At 44.4% G+C, this 20,073-nt stretch overlaps 1 protein-coding gene across 3 annotated transcripts in view; it reads right to left on the bottom strand.

Annotated features, from left to right (window-relative positions):
- RALGPS1 (Ral GEF with PH domain and SH3 binding motif 1) overlaps positions 1-20,073 on the bottom strand; it is a 445,865-nt gene that overhangs the window by 154,923 nt on the left and 270,869 nt on the right. The window lies entirely within an intron of this gene.

Genomic DNA, 20,073 nt, shown 5'->3' with positions numbered 1-20,073 from the left:
AGTAGAGGTACGAGACAAGGAGATTCAATATCGCCAAGTATCTTCATCCCACATCTGGATAGAGCAATGGACAAAATCAAGGAAGAGGTAGAAGGGACATCTGTGCATGGGAAAAGAATTAACAACTTGAGGTTTGTGGATGATATAGTTATCATTGAGCAAGATGAGGAGAAGCTAGCGAAAATGGTGCAGGTGTTAGACGAAGAAGGGAAGCGGTACAGACTGATTATGAACATCGATAAAACAAAACCAATGGTATTTGGAGATAAGGAAATGGGAAGGAAGATCAGTGTGGATGGTACTGAACTAGAAAATGTAGAGAAGTTCACATATCTGGGGAGCAACATAACGTATGATCTAGACTGTAAGAAGGAAATAGCGACTAGAATAGCGAAAGCAAGAGCGAGTTTGAAGGCGATGAATAAGATCTGGAAAAGCAAAGCAATTAGCTTAAGAATGAAGCTGGGCGTCTTGAAAACGTGTGTATTCAGCAGCATGTTGTACAGATGTGAGACATGGGTGATAATGAAAGATTCGAAAAGAAGAATATTGGCGTTCAAAAGGAGTTGTTACAGAAAGATTCTGAAAATAGAATGGATGCAGAAGGTCACCAATGAGGAATTATATAGGAAGATACAGCCGAAAGAGAACCTGCTGCAGAAGGTTATAAAACGGAAGCTACAACTATTTGGACATATTTGCAGAATAAACAATGAATGAAAAATTAAAACCCTAGTATTCAGCATAATGGACAGTTCAAATAGGAGAGGCAGACTTCACAGAGAATGGGTAGATGATATAGTAGATTGGTGCGGAGCTAGTCTACGGAAACTAAGCCACTCTGCCCTGGATAGGGAAAGATGGAAGGAAATAGTGACAGAGGCATCAGACACCAACGGGCGCTGAGCCCATGGTTATTAATGATGATGATGAGTCAAATCATGGCTTCTGGTATGTGGAAGGTCATCTGAAAAGAGGATTTTATTTGGTGTATCTTCCTAAGCTGTTTTATGTGTTGTGTACTAGAGTTATGCAACAGAGAAAACTGCTAGAAATTCTAACAAAGAAAGGAAAATTCTTCTGGAAAGGAAAATAATTTGCACAGCATAAAAAGCTGCCACATTTCCACATTAAACTTTCCATTTTCTTTTTTAAGAGCTTTTGTGTTTAAAGACATGTTTTCCATGTTTCCCTGAAGTGGAATGGAAAGAGCATTCTAAGGTTTCAGTAAATTAAGCTAAATGGGTTATGTGCCTGCACTTAGGTGGTTTTATCTCATCAAACTGTTTTGATAAATTCCAGTCATTATATGAACAGGAGGTGCAGCCCTCTGAGTCAAAAGTATGTTCTTTCAAAAGAGGGAGAAATCATATATTGCATAGCGCACATCTGTGGAGAACTCCCCTGTATCATAAAGATAGACTTGAAGCACTCAGCATTAATAAACAATATGACAGAACTATATAAGTATGTGAAGGTGAAACAATTCCTTGCTTGGGACCTTTTATACTAAAATAATCTGCTTGTAGTTGACCTCAGTATTACCCACTACTTTTCGTACAAAATTGTAATAATTCAATCTGAGAAAATGTATATTCTTCCCTGAAGACTAAGTGTCCTCAAATGCTCTCTCGTACACAGCAAAGTCTCACTTCTGTCATTTACAGCCATGAATTACATAAACAGAAGTAGTAATGGGAAGTGCAGTAATGAGAATTGAAAAAAAGCCACGTGGCTCACTGAAATTTGTTCTGCTATAATCTTCCAGGAGACAGACAGGAAAGCTTACTTTATTTTAGAAGATGCTGGGAGTTTACAAGAGTTTTGTCATGTTCACAGGTTTGGTACATAATTCTTCATTACTGTGTAGTTTTACAACACAGCAATTCAGCACAGCCAAGATGGTGTTTTGAAGGCCCCTTCCACCGCTGGCACTTTCACACACTGAGACAAAATAGTATCTAATGATATACCCCGCCCCCCCCCCCCACACCATTTCCTTCCAATCCAAATATCCCTGCCTTCTCTACATAACCCTCAAGCACTGCCATGTTGGGAAGAAAGTGCTTTAACTATTCATTGACTCAGTTTCCAGGGCCAGAAGGGACCTTTATGATAATCTAGTCTGATCACCTGCATAACACAAGCCAGAGAATTTATGAAAAATAATTCCTAGAGCAGATGCAAAGTGAGGAGGCAGAGTGATGGAATATCCACCTACATCCCAATCAGATCAGGGCACTACCTTCTCCATATACCTTCTGGAATTTAGAGAAGTACTTGAAAATGGCAGTCTGATCTGTAATGCTTTTCAGCTGGTTCAGACCAGTCACTTAAACCTTTGCTTCTCTTGTCATAAATGTCCTCATTCCCTCTCCAGAACAGGGGTTATACTATATATACATTTTCATATGCACATCGATATAAAATGGGTGCATCTTTGGTGAGAGATTAAAATTAATGTGGTGCTTCAATTCTTTTTGTCAACAGTTAATGCTCTCTCCCGAAAAATACTTCCCAGTGATCCTTCCTAAATTTGTTTTCACTTTCATCTACACTGAGGTGGGCAAGAGGGCCCCACTGGGACCCTCAGGGACACAGCAGGGAGCCACTTAAACCAACATGGGGCTGCGCCATGCTGCTTTAAGCAGCTTCCTGATCTATGTAGCTCTCTACAGAAGGGAAGGGGAGGCTTTGTGCGCTGCTCCCGCCCCCCAGCAAATATCTCTCAGCTCCCATTAGCCAGCTTCTGGCCAATAGAAGCTCAGAGATTTTGTTGAGGGGGGCAGGGGGCAGAAGCAGCACATCAAGCCTCCCTCTCCCTTCAGCATCTGGAGAAGAGAGCCACATGGAGAAGGCTTGACTGATCTGGGCTGCAGCAGGCAGGGAGCCTACCTCAGAGGGCTGCTGACCAGGAGATGCCAAAGCCAAGTCTGCCTCTGACACCCCAGCCTCTCCCTCTCCACCAACTCCCTGCCGCAGGTCACCATCCAAACCCTCTGCACCCCCCCGCCTCAGGTCACAACTCCCTCCCACACTCTGCACCCCTCCTGTACCCCTCCACCAGGCCAGAATCCTTTCCTGCACCCAGACCCTGCCTCCAAAGCTCCTCAATTAAATGTCATAACACACCCATAATAGTAATCATACATAGTCTATGCAGTTGAGTCAAGAAATCCTTTCATCACCTAAAGATGTATTAATCCTTGACCATACTGGGATTCTAGATATCTGATCTAACCACCGTGTCATTTGAGGAGGAAGGGATAAGCTGTATGTCAGCTCTATTATATTTTAGCTGCTAGTTTGCATAGCTCCATAGTCTAGTATATACGGCTATTGCTCTGGTTTTCAGCATAGAGAAAACTTTGTTTAATTCCTTGACATCTTTTATCTAACGTACATGCTGCTGCTTGCCTTCATTTTCAGATAGCAGCTTGTTACTTGCACACTTTGGGTCATTCCTATTGGGAAAGGTGACTCTTTCCTGCACTAAATGGCTTATCCTCACCAAAGCAAACCAGAAGAAAAAACAAATCTCTACTAGTCCAGGTCAGAGCTGAGTCAATAGTCTTTTGCCGCTTTATAAAAATAAATCCCCCCTAAAAATATTCTGAAAGTGACGCTGTTTGTCTAAGAAATTCTACCATGATGACGGCCCTGGGGGGAAGGTGCAGGCCTAGGTTGAAGACTGCACCTCCCTCACTTCAATACCATCTAGAGCATACCACCAGAGTCTCAGAGGCACTCTGTGTGGGGCTCTGGCAGCTATTCTAAGGGCTGGGGGTTCCAGCCATCCCCACTGCCATAGTAGCAGCAACAGTGGCTGGGAGCCCTAGGCCCTTTTGAATTGCCAAGCCCCCAAGCACTTGCCTTCTTTGTAATCCCCTTCTCATTCCCCATTGACAGGCCTGTGCAGATGGACAGCAAAAAATTCCTACTTCTTTCCCTCTACAAGATGTGCTACTGAAAATTGTTCCAGCTCAGAATTTCCTGCACCATTTATAAAGAATAACCGTGTTTAGAATTAAGTGAATGGAGTTTCTTTCCATACCATCAATTACTCATGGTATTTCTAGGAAAAAGTTTCTCAATGTGTTGTTTCAACTTGTGTTTCTATTGGTACCTGTAAGTCTATTTTGCTGAACCTTTTGTTGAATATCTACGTTTACAGCAGAAGCTACACTGGATGCAGCCTAGTAACTGATCTAATCTTAATTGAGAAGCGAGACCTAAAGAAAATACTCTTTTTCACCTAGCACATCACATGAGCCCTAAGTATGGCTGTGTATGCTTCAGGCTTATGCTTATAGGAAACTCTGTTTTATCTAGAACAAGCAGTAGTCTTGTGGCACCTTATAGACTAACAGATATTTTGGAGCATGAGCTTTCGTGGGCAAAGACCCACTTCATCAGACGCATGAGTGGGGGGTTGGTTTCAGAGGGGTATTTTAAAGAGTGGGGTCCCAGCAAGAGGGAGGGCCAGAGCTGACAAGGTCTATTCAGCAAGGTGGAAATGGCCCAGTATCAACAGTACCTATCAAAAGAGGAAAAAACAAGTTAGATCAGACAGGGGGATGTGAGCCTTTGTCAGGGTCTAATGGGGAGCTATAAACACCCAGGGCAGAGAAGCTGTTTCTGCAAGGTGAGAGACACTCCCAGTCTCTGTTTAATCCTTGGTTAATGGAGTCAAATTTGCAAATAAATTGCAGCTCAGAGATTTCTCGCTCCATTTGATTTTTGAAATTTCACAGTTTCAGGACTGTCACTCTTAAATCTGCCACTGAGTGTCCAGGGAGATTGAAGTGTTCCCCTACAGGCTTCTGCACATTACTGTTCCTGATGTCTGATTTGTGTCCATTCATTCTTTTACGTAGAGACTGTCCAGTTTGGCTAATGTAAATTGTAGTGGGGCATTGCTGGCACATGATGGCATATATTATATTAGTAGATGTGCAGGTGAAAGAGCCCTGATGATGTAGTTGATGTTAGGTCCTCTGATGATATCACTGGTGTAGATATGTGAGCGGAGTTGGCAGTGAGGACTGTTGCAGGGGCTGGTTCCAGGCCTAGAGTCATCGGTTTGTGATTTGTAGTGGCTGGTGAGAATTTGTTTAAGGTTGGTAGGCTGTCTGTAGGCAAGGACAGGCCTGCCTCCCAAGGTCTGTGAGAGTGAAAGATCATGGTTCAGGATGGCTTGCAGATCACTGATGATGCGCTGGAGAGGCCTTAGGTAGGGGCTGTATGTGATGGCCAGTGGTGTTCTCTTGTTTTCCTTGCGAGGCCTGTCTTGTAGCAGGTGGCTTCTGGGTACCCACCTGGCTCTGTCAATCTGTTTCCTCACTTCCTTAGGTGGGTATTGTAGTTTGAAGAAAGCTTGGTAAAGGTCTTGCAGATGTTTGTAGGAGAGAGGAGGGTTGGGGATAGAGTGAACTTACTGGAAGCTGCAAATGTGTGAACGTGCTCAGCATACTTAAAGAAGCAATGCAAAAATCCCTGTCACTCTCTCAGAGTCTGTCAGTCACATGCATTGTGTGCATCTCTTTCTCTCTCATACACAAACTCTGTCTTTCACACTCGCCTTCTGACCCAATGCATACTTGTGTTGTTACTTCTTTTACTTCTTTCATGTTTTTGACTGATCTGTGTATTTCATAATTTTTATTTCTCTACTATGCTTAAATTTCATTGATTAGCAAGTGCTAAAATTCCTAAACTTTCATGACTGGAGTAATTAACCCCATTGGCAATTCCTCCCCCCCGCCCCGCACACACACACACAATCTCTCTCACGCACGCATGCGCACACACAAACACAATGGCAATCTCTCTCTCTCTCTCTCTCTCACTCACACACACACATCTAGGTTTTTGGTTTCTCCTGGTTGTGCACATCTATGTTACCTTGATACTGGTGAACATAAAACTCATTCCCTCTAATTTTTTTCATCCATGCGTGAAACATTGTCTGGGAGTCTCCTGGAAATGGGCTCAATCTCATGCAGGCTGCTGCAGCAACACAGGAAGATTGCCTTAGCTCCACTGTGCTGCTGGCCTGTCAACAGCCAGAAGCCCCCTACCCTGGTCGCCACCCCTGGAAGCGGCTGGCAGATCCCTGCAGTATCTGAGGTGGCAGGATGGGGGTCAACCACATGCTAAGCTTGTCTTCAAGCATCACACCCACAGCTCCCACTGGCTGAGAACAGAGAAAAACAACCTATACCCTGGGAGCCACTATTGGACATGTTGACTGCTGTGGGGAGTGGAGCAGGGCCAGGGAGGGGTAAGCATGCCTTAGCCCCACCGTGCCACTGCCCAGAAGCCACCTGAGGTAAGTGGTGCCCTGCCAGAGTCTTCATCCTGAACTCCTGCTGTAGCCCCAAACCACCTCATGCACCCCAAACCCTGTCCCAGGTTCAGTCTGGAGCTCCTCCCATACTCCAGCCTCCTCAGCTCAAGATCAGAGCCTGAACCCTCTTGCACCTGAACCCACTGTCTCAGCCTAGTAAGAATGAAGATAGGGGAAGGAAGCAGGATGGAATGAGCAGGGAGGGGATTCAGAGGTAGGTGGGGCAGGGGCAGGGCCTCAGAGAATGGGCAGGGAAGGAGGCAGGGCACTGAGGTTTGGAACTGAGGTAGCTCCTGGATTGCACTTAAATTCAAAAAGTGATCTTGTGTTTAAAAAAAGGTTGAAGACCACTGGTGTAAACATAGAAGATCTTTGCACAGTTGATCTGAATCAAATGCTTTCCAGCAGAGCTCAAGAAATAATTTTTTGGTCTGGTGACTGAACCAAAAAATTTAAGTTAGCTTTGAAATTAAACTAATTTTTTTTTATTTTTCTCATGTTGACATGTCATTTGCATGGTTCAGAATGGTTAATTTGAAAATGAAATGCTGATTTGAAATGACATTTCAAATATTTAAAACTTTTTAAAAAGAGACTGAACAGAAATTAAAATTAAATAAAATTAAAATTAAAATAAAAATTTAGCTTTGACTGAATAAAAATTATCTTCTGATGTATATCCAAAGTCACAAACAACCTTGGTTGCCGTGACACTGCATTTTTTGTTCAATTTGCTAAATGCATATAAAACTATATCAGTTGGATTGCATGTCTCTTCCTCAGCATTCATGTGTCATTTGTACGGTAAGGTTTTTGGAACAGGGGCCATCTTTCCATATCACTCTGTATAGCACAAGGCAGCATATCTCCCAGCATAAGATAGCATTCTGAGTCTATCATAATACAAATATGAAATAATACTACTTAAATAACCATCAGTTTGCATCTGAAACAGGAAACTTGAAATGATTCCCTCAGTGAAAGAAGGGCAGATCCAAGGATGCTGGTAGGCCAAAGAAAACATGCACAGAGCTAGTTTTTCAAATTCTGTTTCTTAAATGTGCTACTGTGCATAAAATACTGTGCTTCCCTAAGGTATGCGGCCACCAGGATGCTTTCCAGAATGAGCTCATAGGCAGCTGCTTCCATAGGCAAAACATTTTCCAACCACATTGACATTTTTCTATTGTTTTTGAAGCCAGTGTCCTAGCTGGGTGATTTTCATTAGTTTGTAATACAATGGAAATAAAAATCTAGATCAAGGAAGCAGCAGGACCAAATAATCTGCATTTAAATTAACGAACTGTAGTTGCAGCAAATATAGAGAGATTGTTTGTAGGTTGTCAAAGGAGACTTAGGCTCTATTATTCCTAAATTTAAATAGCCAAGACCTTAGTGAGATACGCAATAATCAGCAGGACATGAGCACAACAGAATGTGACCTTTGTCTCTCTCCTAATAAGCTCCCCTTATTGTCTTTGTTGTATTTTATGAAAGAAAGAAAGAAAGAACGAACTTGCAAGGCCTGATTCAAAGTCTGCTGAAATTAACAGAAATACAACCATTAACTCAACAGGCTTTGATTCAGACCCACAGGCAAAGAGAGGGTAGGACCACCATCTCTACCCATCCTGGCTAGTAGCCATTGATGATCCTATCTTCCATTAACTCAACTAATTCTCTTTAGAACCCCATTACAGTCTTGGCCTTTACAAAGTCCTCTGGCATGGCGTTCCACAGCTTGGCTGAATTGTATGAAAAAATACTTCCCTTTGTTTGTTTTAAAGCTGCTGCTTATTTCATCTGGTCACCCAAGATCTTCTATTATGAGATGGAAACTAAACTTTCTTAATTACTTTCATCACGCCACTCATGAGTTTATAGACCCCCCACCATTTTGCCCCCTTACTCATCACTTTTCCAAGTTGAAAATTCCAGTCTCATTAATGTGTCCTCATATGGAAGCTATTTCACATCCTTAAACATTTTATTTCCCTGTCTAAACCTTTTCCAATGCCAACGTATCATTTCTGAGATGGGGCAACTGCAAACAGCATTCAAGATGTGAGCTTACCGTGAATTTCTACAGAGAAAATATGCATTTTAAAGTCTTATTGGCTATTTCTACACTAGAGTGTTACGTCGCAATAGTGTCTTCCGAAGTAGAGACTTCAAAAAATGCTACTTCAATGCATACTGTCTACACACAGACCGGGGCTGGCGCCATCGACATGCAATGTCAAAATAGTGATGCAGCAAGTTGAAAGGGGCCACCCCAGATGCAGAAGGGGAGCGTCTACAGATACAAGTGGCCCCAGCAGGAAAGGCTGCAGATGGGGTCGCAGCACGGACAAGGCCTTCCGGGGATGCAGCAAGCCGTTCCTTTAATGGGCCACTCCCAAACTCACTTGGCTTGCACAGCCCAAGGCCTGCAGAGTTGCCACATGTCTCGCAGACACAGCACCCACAGGAACGAGCACGGAGAAGCAGCAGTTTGACATCCTGCTGTCTGCCACCAACAAAGCAGGCACCCTGCTAGCCGCAGCACTGGTGGCTGCCCAGCAGCTCCTGGCAGGCGAGCCCCCAGGACATGTCTCAGACCACTGGGCCCTTCTGCCCAACCCCTGGGTCCCCATCAGCTCCGAGTGATGGGAGCAACTCGTCATGGGGGAATGGGATGATGATCAGTGGCTCCAGAATTTCCAGATGAGGTGGCAGACCTTCCTGGAGCTGTTCCAGTGGCTGACCCCCACCCTGAGACATCAGGACACCCAGACGCAGCGCGCCCTTCCCACCAAGAAAAGGGTTGCTATAGCTGTCTGGAAGCTGGCTACTCCAGACAGCGACTGCTCTGTGGGACACCACTTCAGTGTCGGCAAGGCCACAGTTCAGGCCATCACCATGGAAGTAAGGAGGTCTGGGCAGGCATGCACCCACCGGGGGGTGGGGGGGGGAGGGAGGGTTGGGGAGGGCAGACACACGCAGCACACCCTCACAGGTGCCTGTATCCCCTCCCCACAGGTGGTCTGCACTCTGAACACCCTGTTCCTGCTCACGGTCATCTGCATCAGGGACCTGCACACGGTCATCGTGGGCTTTGCCACACTGGGGGTCCTAAATTGCTTCAGGGCCCTCAACTGGACCCACATACCCATCCGTGCCCTGGAGCACAGTAGGGGACAATTCCTCAACAGGAAGGGCTACCATTCCATGGTCCCGCAGGCCATGGTGGACAGCCGGGGCTGGTTCCAGGACACGTATGTGGGCTGACCTGGCTGAACCCACGATGCGCAGGTCTTCCGCAGCTTGGGCCTGTGCCTCCGGCTGGACATGGGGACCCACATCCCCCAGAGGGAAGTCCTGCTGGGGCACACCACCGTGCCCCTCTTCCTGGTAGCCAATACTGCTTATCCGCTCCAGCCCTGGCTCGTGTGGCCCTATACAGGCCACCACACTGCCAGCCAGGAGTGGTTCAATGGACAGCTCAAACATGCCCGCCAGGTGGTTGAGCGCACCTTGGGCCACCTGAAGGGGCAGTGGCACTGCCTCCTTGCCTGCCTGGATGTGGGCATTCTCAATGTCCCCCAGGTGGTGGGCACCTGCTGCACGCTCCACAATATCGTGGCGAGTAAGGGGGAGGCCTTTGGGCAGGGGTGGGTGCCCCCAGCCAGCAGCTGCCCCTAGCTGCCAGGCCGACCAGGAAGGGATCTGCGTCCAGGAGGCCCTAAGCTGGCATTTTGACCAGGGGCCCCAGTGAATGTTGCCGTGGACACCCCCAGAGGGCCTCCCGCACACTCCTCCCCTCTTCTGCACACTCCCCCACAAACGAGCACACAGGGTTTCAGGAAAACAAACTGTATATATTGCAAACCAGTGAAACAGTGGTTAATACTAATATTTGCCAAACAGCAGCGAGGATAACTATTTACAGGAGGGGAAAGTTAACTATTTACAGAGGCTGGGGGACGTGGATGGCTCAGCTCTTGCACCATCACTCCATGGTGGGAGTGCAGTAGTGTGACCAACAATGGCTCCGGGTTCCATGCCCACCCCTTGTTCAGGGTCCCCAGTGAGGCTGGGGAGCATGGGCAGGTAAGGCCGGGGCTCGGCCTCAGGCCGGCAGTCAGGCCCAGTGGGCTCCTCTCCTGGGGGGCTGTCAGGTGGGGCTGTGGCAGGTGAGGCAGCAGCGGGGAGTGATGGGAGGGGGCAGCCAGGCCACCAGCTCCTTGTACAAGGCCTCCAGGTAATTAAAAGTGTCCATTAACCCTGCCCACACTGGCCAGCGCCCTCGCCCTCCTCAAAACAGAAGTGCCGCTCTGCCAGCTCAACCTGGCTCCAGACGGAGATGGTGATATGGGGGTCCTCACCCATCAGCCTCAGGCTCCGCCAAAAGCAGGCCCATCCCTGTGCTAGTGGTGCCTCTGGTACTTACCTCACGGGAACATTGTAAACAAAGTGCTTTAAACATGAAAAGTAATGTCAATTTGGATGCCAGGAAGGGGTTTCAGAATACCACCAACGTCAAGCTAACTGGTGTTCAGAGGATGACACTGAATACTGTAATAGATAAACCTCAAAAATTGATTAGCACTGGACTTTTCATTTGGGGTGTTTTTGATTAGTATATTTCTAGAAGGTACATTCCTGGTGACCATGTCTTCAAAGGATCAAAATGATAAACAAACATGTTCTTGCCCACCTACGCTTTTCTCATATGAAATTGCAGTATCAGCACTAAAAGAGGTGTGACAGAAATATATGAACATTCACGAGAAATTGCCTAAAGATGCACAAAAGGTGAGTACTTTTTGTAAACAGTTCTGATATACATTATTATTCTAATGTTCACAAAACAACTTCTCAAGCTGCAAATGATGTCAAGCTAGAGGATGCTCCTCACTCCCTACCACACAGAAATACCTGTCAAACAAAAAACACCTAAGTTTGAGAAATTCAGGCCTCGTACATACAGCGAACTTTAAATCATGTCACCACTTACATTTATGTCAGCAAAACTTTTGTTGCTCAGGGATGAAACAAAAACGCAGCCTTTAAGCAATGCAAGTTTTGCTAGCATAAGCAATCGTGTGCACAGCACTATGATGGTGAAAGACTCTCCCCTGCCGACAGTTATGGCTGCTCATTGAACTGGATTTATTATGTCAATAGGAGAGCTGCCTCTTGTCAGCATAATGTGGCTACACACGACATCTGTGCTGCTGTAAGCTTGTAAGTGTAGACACAGACTGGACTTGATGTTCTCTTCAGATTCCTTCCAATCCTATGATTCTGTGACCTTCGGATATTTCTGATACTTACCACCTCTTTTCTCTACACTTTGTGTTTCTCTGATAAGAAAATCAAGTGGTTATTACTCTTTTAATAAAAAACCCACTAATGAAAATAACTTATAGAATCATACAACACTAGAACTGGAAGGGACCTCAAGAGGTCATCAAGTCCCGTCCCTGCCCTCACTGCAGGACCAAACACCATCTATATCATCCCTGTTAGATATTTATCCAACTTGTTCTTAAATATGTTCAACGATAGAGCTTCTTCCATCATCCTAGGCAATTTATTCCAGTACTAAATTCATCTAGCCCAGAACGTAATTAAACCACAATAAAAACAATAGGGCAGAAGCATGTGTTGAATAAGAGAGGTTTGCTGAATATGATTGCATGTATGAATGGGAATTTCCACCCCGTGGAAAATTTTATCATTCCAAATTGGAACAGAAAGGCAGAAATGTGAAAAACAGAAAATTCCATTTCAAAAGACTGATTTTTTCAAACATTTCCAGCTATGCCCTTCACTACTCTGTTGGACAGTTGGTGAGCCAGGTGGCCAGTCACCCAGGCAGCAGGCTAACCCACCCACTCAGATTCTCCAGAGGTGGTGGATTCTCCATCCCTTGAGGTTTTTAAGTCCCGCCTGGACGAGGTCCTAGCTGGGATGACTTAGTGGGGGTTGATCCTGCTTGAAGCAGGGGGCTGGACTAGATGACCTCCTGAGGTCCCTTCCAGCTCTGTGATTCTGTGACTCATCCCATGAAAGCTTATGACATAGTAAATTATACTGCTAGTCTTTAAAGTGTTACAGTACTGCGTTTTTGTTTTGTGAAGATACAGACTAACACAGCTACCTCTATGAGACATTTTAGTATGTTGACCATTAGGCCAAAGTGCCTATTGCCAAACTCCAAAGTTTTAAAAATGATTTGTGGAACCTTTAATAAGAGTGGAAAATTTAATTTAGTGACGATGGAAAGTTCAGTTGCTTAATTCTTAGCGTTCTAACTGTAATCATTTGGAAAGTCTGGATATTACAATATGCTTTGAAATTTGCAAATGTACCAGACAAAAGGTGATGTGGATAACTGTCAGGTATGAACAAAGTGATGCTATAGATTGTCAACAAACTATAAAAAATTCAGTTACTGATTGAATCAGACAACTAGAATTAGCAGCAAGCTTTGGTTTCACAAGGCTCAAGTATTGTTGTGTGCTATTCTTAAACAAATTCAATTCTATTAATAAAGACCATAAGGCTTGACTACTTCTGTCTCACTCCTTATTGTTACTGGCTGAGACGAGTCCACTAATCCTTTTTATATTTAAAAGAAACAAGTGTGCTCTTTTCAACATAGCATTTAAATATGAAAACTTTAAAATTATCACTACAACTGTAAATTAAATTGAAGGATAGTTACTTAATCAACAGAAATGCATCTTTTCTATTAAACTGAAAAGACAGCTATTTTCCCCTCATTAAACCTAGTTTTAAGTATTGTAATATGGATTTCCTTAATCCCCTGCAAGCAGAGCAGATATAAGAATTTGTCTCAAATTATCTATGTGCACAGAAATATTTATGATCCTTCAAAATGACTTGCTCAGACAGCTAAAATAATAACTAGTAAAAGGTTGTAATTAGCCAACTTTGCTAATAGTTGATTTAAAGTGCAATCAAGTCAGCACTGAAAGACTTTTTAAAACATAAACATTACAAAATTTCATTTCTAATTTGTAATGTTGCTGTGAAGTCTTTTAGCTGTGGGGACTTGGCTGGTGCTTTTGTGTGATTTATGTGCGGCTCTGGAAGCATTGCAGGGAAAAGAGCTGGTTGCTGGCAAACGTGTATAAAATGTGTTTCATCCATGTTATATTAATATACTAGTTCCTCAAATAGTACTAGAATTTCTGGAGAAATTGCTTGAGTATGGACAAAGTGATTTGTCTTCAGCTGGAACTGTCATGTAAAACTGAAGGCTTTGAGTTGTGTTTCCAGACTCAAAAGCCATAGGGTGAAGAAGATGATAGAATCAGACGTATTCAGGAACCCCCATTGGTCTAATTGTCTTTTTAGTTATTATTTATGTTGGTCCACAGTAATTCAAATTCTCTTTTTTTTACCCTGAACGGAAATAAAATATATATTGTCTGAGAAAAACAATCTACAAATAGTAACAAAGAGGAAGCCGTGCTAGTCTATACACTATCAAAACAAAAAGCAGTCAAGTAGCACTTTAAAAACTAGCAAAATGGTTTATTAGGTGAGCTTTCGTGGGACAGACCCACTTCTTCAGACCATAGCCACACCAGAACAGACTCAATATTTAAGGCACAGAGAACCAAAAACAGTAAGCAAGGAGGACAAATCAGAAAAAGATAATCAAGGTGAGCAAATCAGAGAGTGGAGGGGTGGGGGGGAAGGTCAAGAATTAGACTGAGCCAAGTATGCAGACAAGCCCCTATAGTGACTCAGAAAATTCCCATCACGATTTAAACCATGTGTTAATGTGCTGAATTTGAATATAAAAGCCAGCTCAGATGTTTCTCTTTCCAAAACGGTGTGATAATTCCTTTTCTGTAACACACATACCTTTAGGTCATTGACAGAATGCCCCATTCCATTAAAATGTTGACTAACTGGTTTGTGGATCTGGAGTGTTTTGATGTCTGTTTTGTGCCCATTGACCCTTTGTCTAAGGGAGTTGGAAGTCTGTCCAATATACAAAGCACCTGGGCATTGACGACACATGATGGCATATATGATGTTAGTAGAGGAGCATGAGAATGTGCCCGTGATTCTGTGAATAACCTGGTTAGGTCCAGTGATGGTATTTCCAGAGAAGATATGTGGACAAAGCTGGCAGCGGGCTTTGTTGCAGGGAAATGTTCCAGGACTGGTATTCCTGGGGTATAGACTGTGGCTGTTAGTGAGGACCCTCATGAGGTTGGGAGGTTGTCTGTAGGAGAGAACAGGCATGTCACCCAGGGCCTTCTGGAGTGTAGCATCCTGATTAAGGATAGGTTGTAGGTCTTTAATAATTCGTTGCAGTGGTCTGAGCTGGGGGCTGTAGGTGATGACCAGTGGTGTTCTGTTCTTGGCTTTTTTGGGCCGATCTTGGAGTAGCTGGTCTCTGGGTATTCGTCTGGCCCTGTCGATTTGTTTTTGTACTTCTCCTGGTGGGTAATTCAGGTTTATGAATATTTGGTAAAGCTCTTGTAGTTTTTGGTCTCTGTCAGTTGGATCAGAGCAAATGCGATTGTACCTAAGAGCTTGACTGTAAACAATGGATCTAGTCACGTGTGCAGGATGGAAACTAGAAGGGTGTAGATAAGTACAGCGATCAGTAGGTTTTCAGTACAGTGTGGTACTGATCAGGCCATCCTCGATTAGTACTGTACTGTCCAGGAAATGTATCTCTTGCATGTTGTAATCGAGGCATAAGTTGATGGTGGGGTGTAGATTGTTAAAGTCTCTGTGGAATTCCTCTACAGCCTCTGTACCATGGGTCCAAATCATAAAGATGTCATCAATGTATCTTAAGCAGAGGAGTGGTAATAGGGGACGAGAGCTGAGGAATCGTTGTTCCAGGTCAGCCATAAATATATTAGCATATTGTGGGGCCATGCGGGTGCCCATAGCAGTTCCACTAATCTGGAGGTATAAATTGTCCCCAAAACAGAAATAATTGTGTGTGAGAACAAAGTTACAGAGGTCAGATACCAGATTGGCTGTGGTGGCATCAGGGATGGTATTCCTGATTGCTTGTAATCTGTCTTTATGTGGAATATTAGTGTACAGAGCCTCTACATCCATTGTGGGAAGGATGGCGTTATCAGGAACTTTTCTGATGTTTTGTAATTTCCTCAGGAAGTCGGTGGTATCTCGGATATAGCTGGGAGCGTTGGTAGCATAGGGTTTGAGGAGGGAGTCCACGTACCTGGATACTCTGGTGGTAAGGGTGCCAATACCTGAAATGATAGGGCGTCCACGGTTTCCAGGTTTGTGGATTTTGGGAAGTAAGTAGAATAATCCAGGCTGCGGCTCAGATGGTGTGTCTGAGTTAATGAGGTCCCGAGTAGCAGCAGGGAGTTCCTTCAGTAGTTGTTGTAATTTCCTTTGGAATTCCAAAGTGGGATCAGCGGAGAGAGGTCTGTAACATGTGGTGTTGGAGAGTTGTCTGGCTGCCTCCTGTTCATAGTCTGACCTATTCAGGATGACAACAGCACCCCCTTTGTCAGCTGGTTTGATTATGATATCTGGGTTATTTTTGAGACTCTGGACAGCATGGCATTCAGCATAGTTCAGATTATGTCTCATTTGGCATTGTTTGTGTATAATGTCAGCCTGAGCACGGTTGTGGAAGCACTGTACGTAGAAGTCCAGAGTTTCACTACGACCCTCAGGGGGAGTCCACGTAGAGTTCTTCTTCTTTTGTTGTTGGGGGGGCGTGACGAGAGAGTCAGACTGTTGTTCATAGGTGTGCTGGAAAAATTCCTTTAGACGGAGGCGGCGAAAGAAGGCTTCAAGGTCACCACAGAATTGTATTAAGTTTGTGGAGGAGGTAGGCAGAAGGAAAGAACCCGGGATAAGACAGACTCCTCTGCTGGGCTGAGTTGGTAGTTTGAAAGGTTAACAATGTTGTTGGTCGAGCTACTGTTATTGTGGTTGAAGTATCCTGAGAAATGAAGTAATGAAGAAAATTTATTCTCTTCTTTTTTGTAGAGAGAGGAAGTATGTTTTATAAATACCTTGTCTGGCACTGGTAAAGCCTCGTACTCTGGGGTCTTGCGTCGATGCCTGTGCGTTGATGATAATTTCAAGTTCAGAGAGTTCATTTTTGATCATCTTTTGTTTATTGTAAAGGATTTTGATCAAGTGGTTCCTCAGTTTCTTACAGAGCGTGTTGCATAGATGTTCACTGTAGTCAGTGTAGTATGTAGATTGTAATGGTTTCTCACTATCAGTCTCTTGGGTACAATGTCCATTTTCTTGCATTTGGAGAGAAAGATGATGTCTGTCTGGATCTGGGCGAGTTTTTTCATGTAGTTCATGGATCTCCATTCCAAACGGCTAAATGTAGGGCCTTGCATGTTGAATAGTAACAAAGAGGAAGCCGTGCTAGTAAGGAGGATTACAGGAGAAGTAAAAAAACAAATCGACAGGGCCAGACGAATACCCAGAGACCAGCTACTCCAAGATCGGCCCAAAAAAGCCAAGAACAGAACACCACTGGTCATCACCTACAGCCCCCAACTCAGACCACTGCAACAAATTATTAAAGACCTACAACCTATCCTTAATCAGGATGCTACACTCCAGAAGGCCCTGGGTGACATGCCTGTTCTCTCCTACAGACAACCTCCCAACCTCATGAGGATCCTCACTAACAGCCACAGTCTATACCCCAGGAATACCAGTCCTGGAACCTCTCCCTGCAACAAAGCCTGCTGCCAGCTTTGTCCACATATCTTCTCTGGAAATACCATCACTGGACCTAACCAGGTTACTCACAGAATCACGGGCACTTTCTCATGCTCCTCTACGAACATCATATATGCCATCATGTGTCAACAATGCCCAGGTGCTTTGTATATTGAACATAAGAACATAAGAACGGCCATACTGGGTCAGACCAAAGGTCCATCCAGCCCAGAATCCCATCTGCCCACAGTGGCCAATCCCAGGTGCCCCAGAGAAGGAGAACAGAAGACAATGATCAAGTGATTTATCTCCTGCCATCCATCTCCTGCCCTTGTACTGAAGGTTAGGGCACCCTACTTTACCCCTGGCTAATAGCCATTTATGGACCTAACCTGCAAAAATTTATCAAGCTCTTTTTTAAACCCTAATAGAGTCCTGGCCTTCACAGCCTCCTCCGGCAAGGAGTTCCACAGGTTGACTGTGCGCTGTGTGAAGAAAAATTTCCTTTTATTAGTTTTGAACCTACTACCCATCAATTTCATTTGGTGTGCCCTAGTTCTTGTATTATGGGAAAAGGTAAATAATTTTTCTATATTCACTTTCTCCACACCATTCATGATTTTATATACCTCTATCATATCGCCCCTCAGTCGCCTCTTCTCCAGACCGAAAAGTCCCAGTATCTCTAGCCTCTCCCCATATGGGACCCGTTCCAAACCCCTAATCATCTTAGTCGCCCTTTTCTGAACCTTTTCTAATGCCAACATATCTTTTTTGAGGTGAGGAGACCACATCTGCACACAGTACTCAAGATGTGGGCGTACCATAGTTTTATATAGGGGAAGTATGATATCTTTTGTCTTATTATCTATCCCTTTTTTAATAATTCCTAACATCCTATTTGCTTTACTAACTGCCGCTGCACACAGCGTGGATGTCTTCAGAGAACTATCCACTATAACTCCAAGATCCCTTTCCTGATCTGTCGTAGTTAAATTTGACCCCATCACGGTGTACGTGTAATTTGGGTTACTTTTTCCAATGTGCATTACCTTACACTTACCCACATTAAATTTCATTTGCCATTTTGCTGCCCAATCACTCAGTTTGCTGAGATCTTTTTGTAGTTCTTCACAATCCCTTTTGGTTTTGACTGTCCTGAACAACTTGGTGTCATCTGCAAACTTTGCCACCTCACTGCTTACCTCATTTTCTAGATTGTTGATGAACAAGTTGAACAGGATTGGTCCCAGGACTGACCCCTGGGGAACACCACTAGTTACCCCCCTCCATTGTGAAAATTTACCATTTATTCCAACCCTTTGTTTTCTGTCTTTTAACCAATTCCCGATCCATGAAAGGATCTTTCCTCCTATCCCATGACCGCCTAATTTACATAAAAGCCTTTGGCGTGGGACTGTGTCAAAGGCTTTCTGGAAATCTAGGTATATTATGTCCACTGGGTGCCCCTTGTCCGCATATTTATTAACCCCTTCAAAGAATTCTAATAGATTAGACAGACACTACTTCCCTCTGCAGAAACCATGCTGACTTTTGCCCAACACTTCGTGCTCTTCTACGTGCCTTGCAATTTTATTCTTTACTATTGTTTCTACTAATTTGCCTGCTACTGATGTTTTCACATGAAGGACAGTTCAGTGGTTTGAGCACTAGCCTGCTAAGCCTAGGGTTGTGAGTTCAATCCTTCCTGATACCATTTAGGGGCTGGGGCAAATAGATACTGGGCTGGTGCTTGGTCCTACCAAGAGGGCAGGGGATTGAATTATATGAAGAGATGTGATGATATATTTTAAATACTGGCACGAGACCGATAGTCAACAAGTACCGTAAGGGAAAGTTGAAAAGAACTTTGAAGAGTGAGTTCAAGAGGGCGTGAAACCGTTAAAAGATGCCTGTGGACAGTGTGAGGCCGGTAGCAGCCCCCGGCGCGCTGGGACCAGGTCGTCTTGGAGTCGGGTTGCTTGGGAATGCAGCCCAAAGCGGGTGGTAAACTCCATCTAAGGCTATTGGACAGACTTCTAACTGCCTTAGACAAAGGGTCAATGGGCACAAAACAGACATCAAAACACTCCAGATCCACAAACCAGTTAGTCAACATTTTAATGGAATAGGGCATTCTGTCAATGATCTCAAGGTATGTGTGTTACAGAAAAGGAATTATCACACCGTTTTGGAAAGAGAAACATCTGAGCTGGCTTTTATATTCAAATTCAGCACATTAACACATGGTTTAAATCGTGATGGGAACTCTCTGAGTCACGGTAGGGGCTTGTCTGCATACTTGGCTCAATCTAATTCTTGACCTTTCCCCCCACCCCTCCACTCTCTGATTTGCTCACCTTGATTATCTTTTTCTGATTTGTCCTCCTTGCTTACTGTTTTTGGTTCTCTGTGCCTTAAATATTGAGTCTGTTCTGGTCTGGCTATGGTCTGAAGAAGTGGGTCTGTCCCACGAAAGCTCACCTAATAAACCATTTTGCTAGTCTTTAAAGTGCTACTTGACTGCTTTTTGTTTTGATAATCCACAAATAATCAAGGATCTGCTGTAAAAATTACTTGAGTTAAAAGATACTCTAGTCCATGGGACCCTTTTAAACTCGGAAGAATTTTGTAAACCCCTTTCCCAGGCTGTACCCCGCCTCAGCCCCCAAACCTAACCCCATCTCAAGGCTTTACCCACCTCCGACCCGGAATCCACCTCCCTTTGCCCAGATTTAACCCCTCTCAGCCCCAAACTCACCCCTCCATCCCCAGACTTAACCCCTCTCAGCCCCAAACCTGCCCCATCATCTACAAGATTAACTCTCCTCAAGCCCCAAACCAGCCCCAGGGACTAACCCATCTATGGTGGTGGCTGGGGAGCCTATGCTGCGTGCCCATGTGCACCCAGTGGAAGGAAGGCTGGCATGGAGGTGTTCCACTGGCAGGAGTGAACTGAGCCACTCCCACCAGAGGGGTGTAACCACCCAGGTAGTGGAGTGAGT

The sequence above is a fragment of the Carettochelys insculpta genome, chromosome 21 (genome assembly GCF_033958435.1).
Source record: "Carettochelys insculpta isolate YL-2023 chromosome 21, ASM3395843v1, whole genome shotgun sequence".
In the NCBI taxonomy this organism is placed as follows: domain Eukaryota; kingdom Metazoa; phylum Chordata; order Testudines; family Carettochelyidae; genus Carettochelys; species Carettochelys insculpta.
Note: the sequence above shows the minus strand (reverse complement) of the source record. Positions and strands in the feature narration are given on the sequence as shown.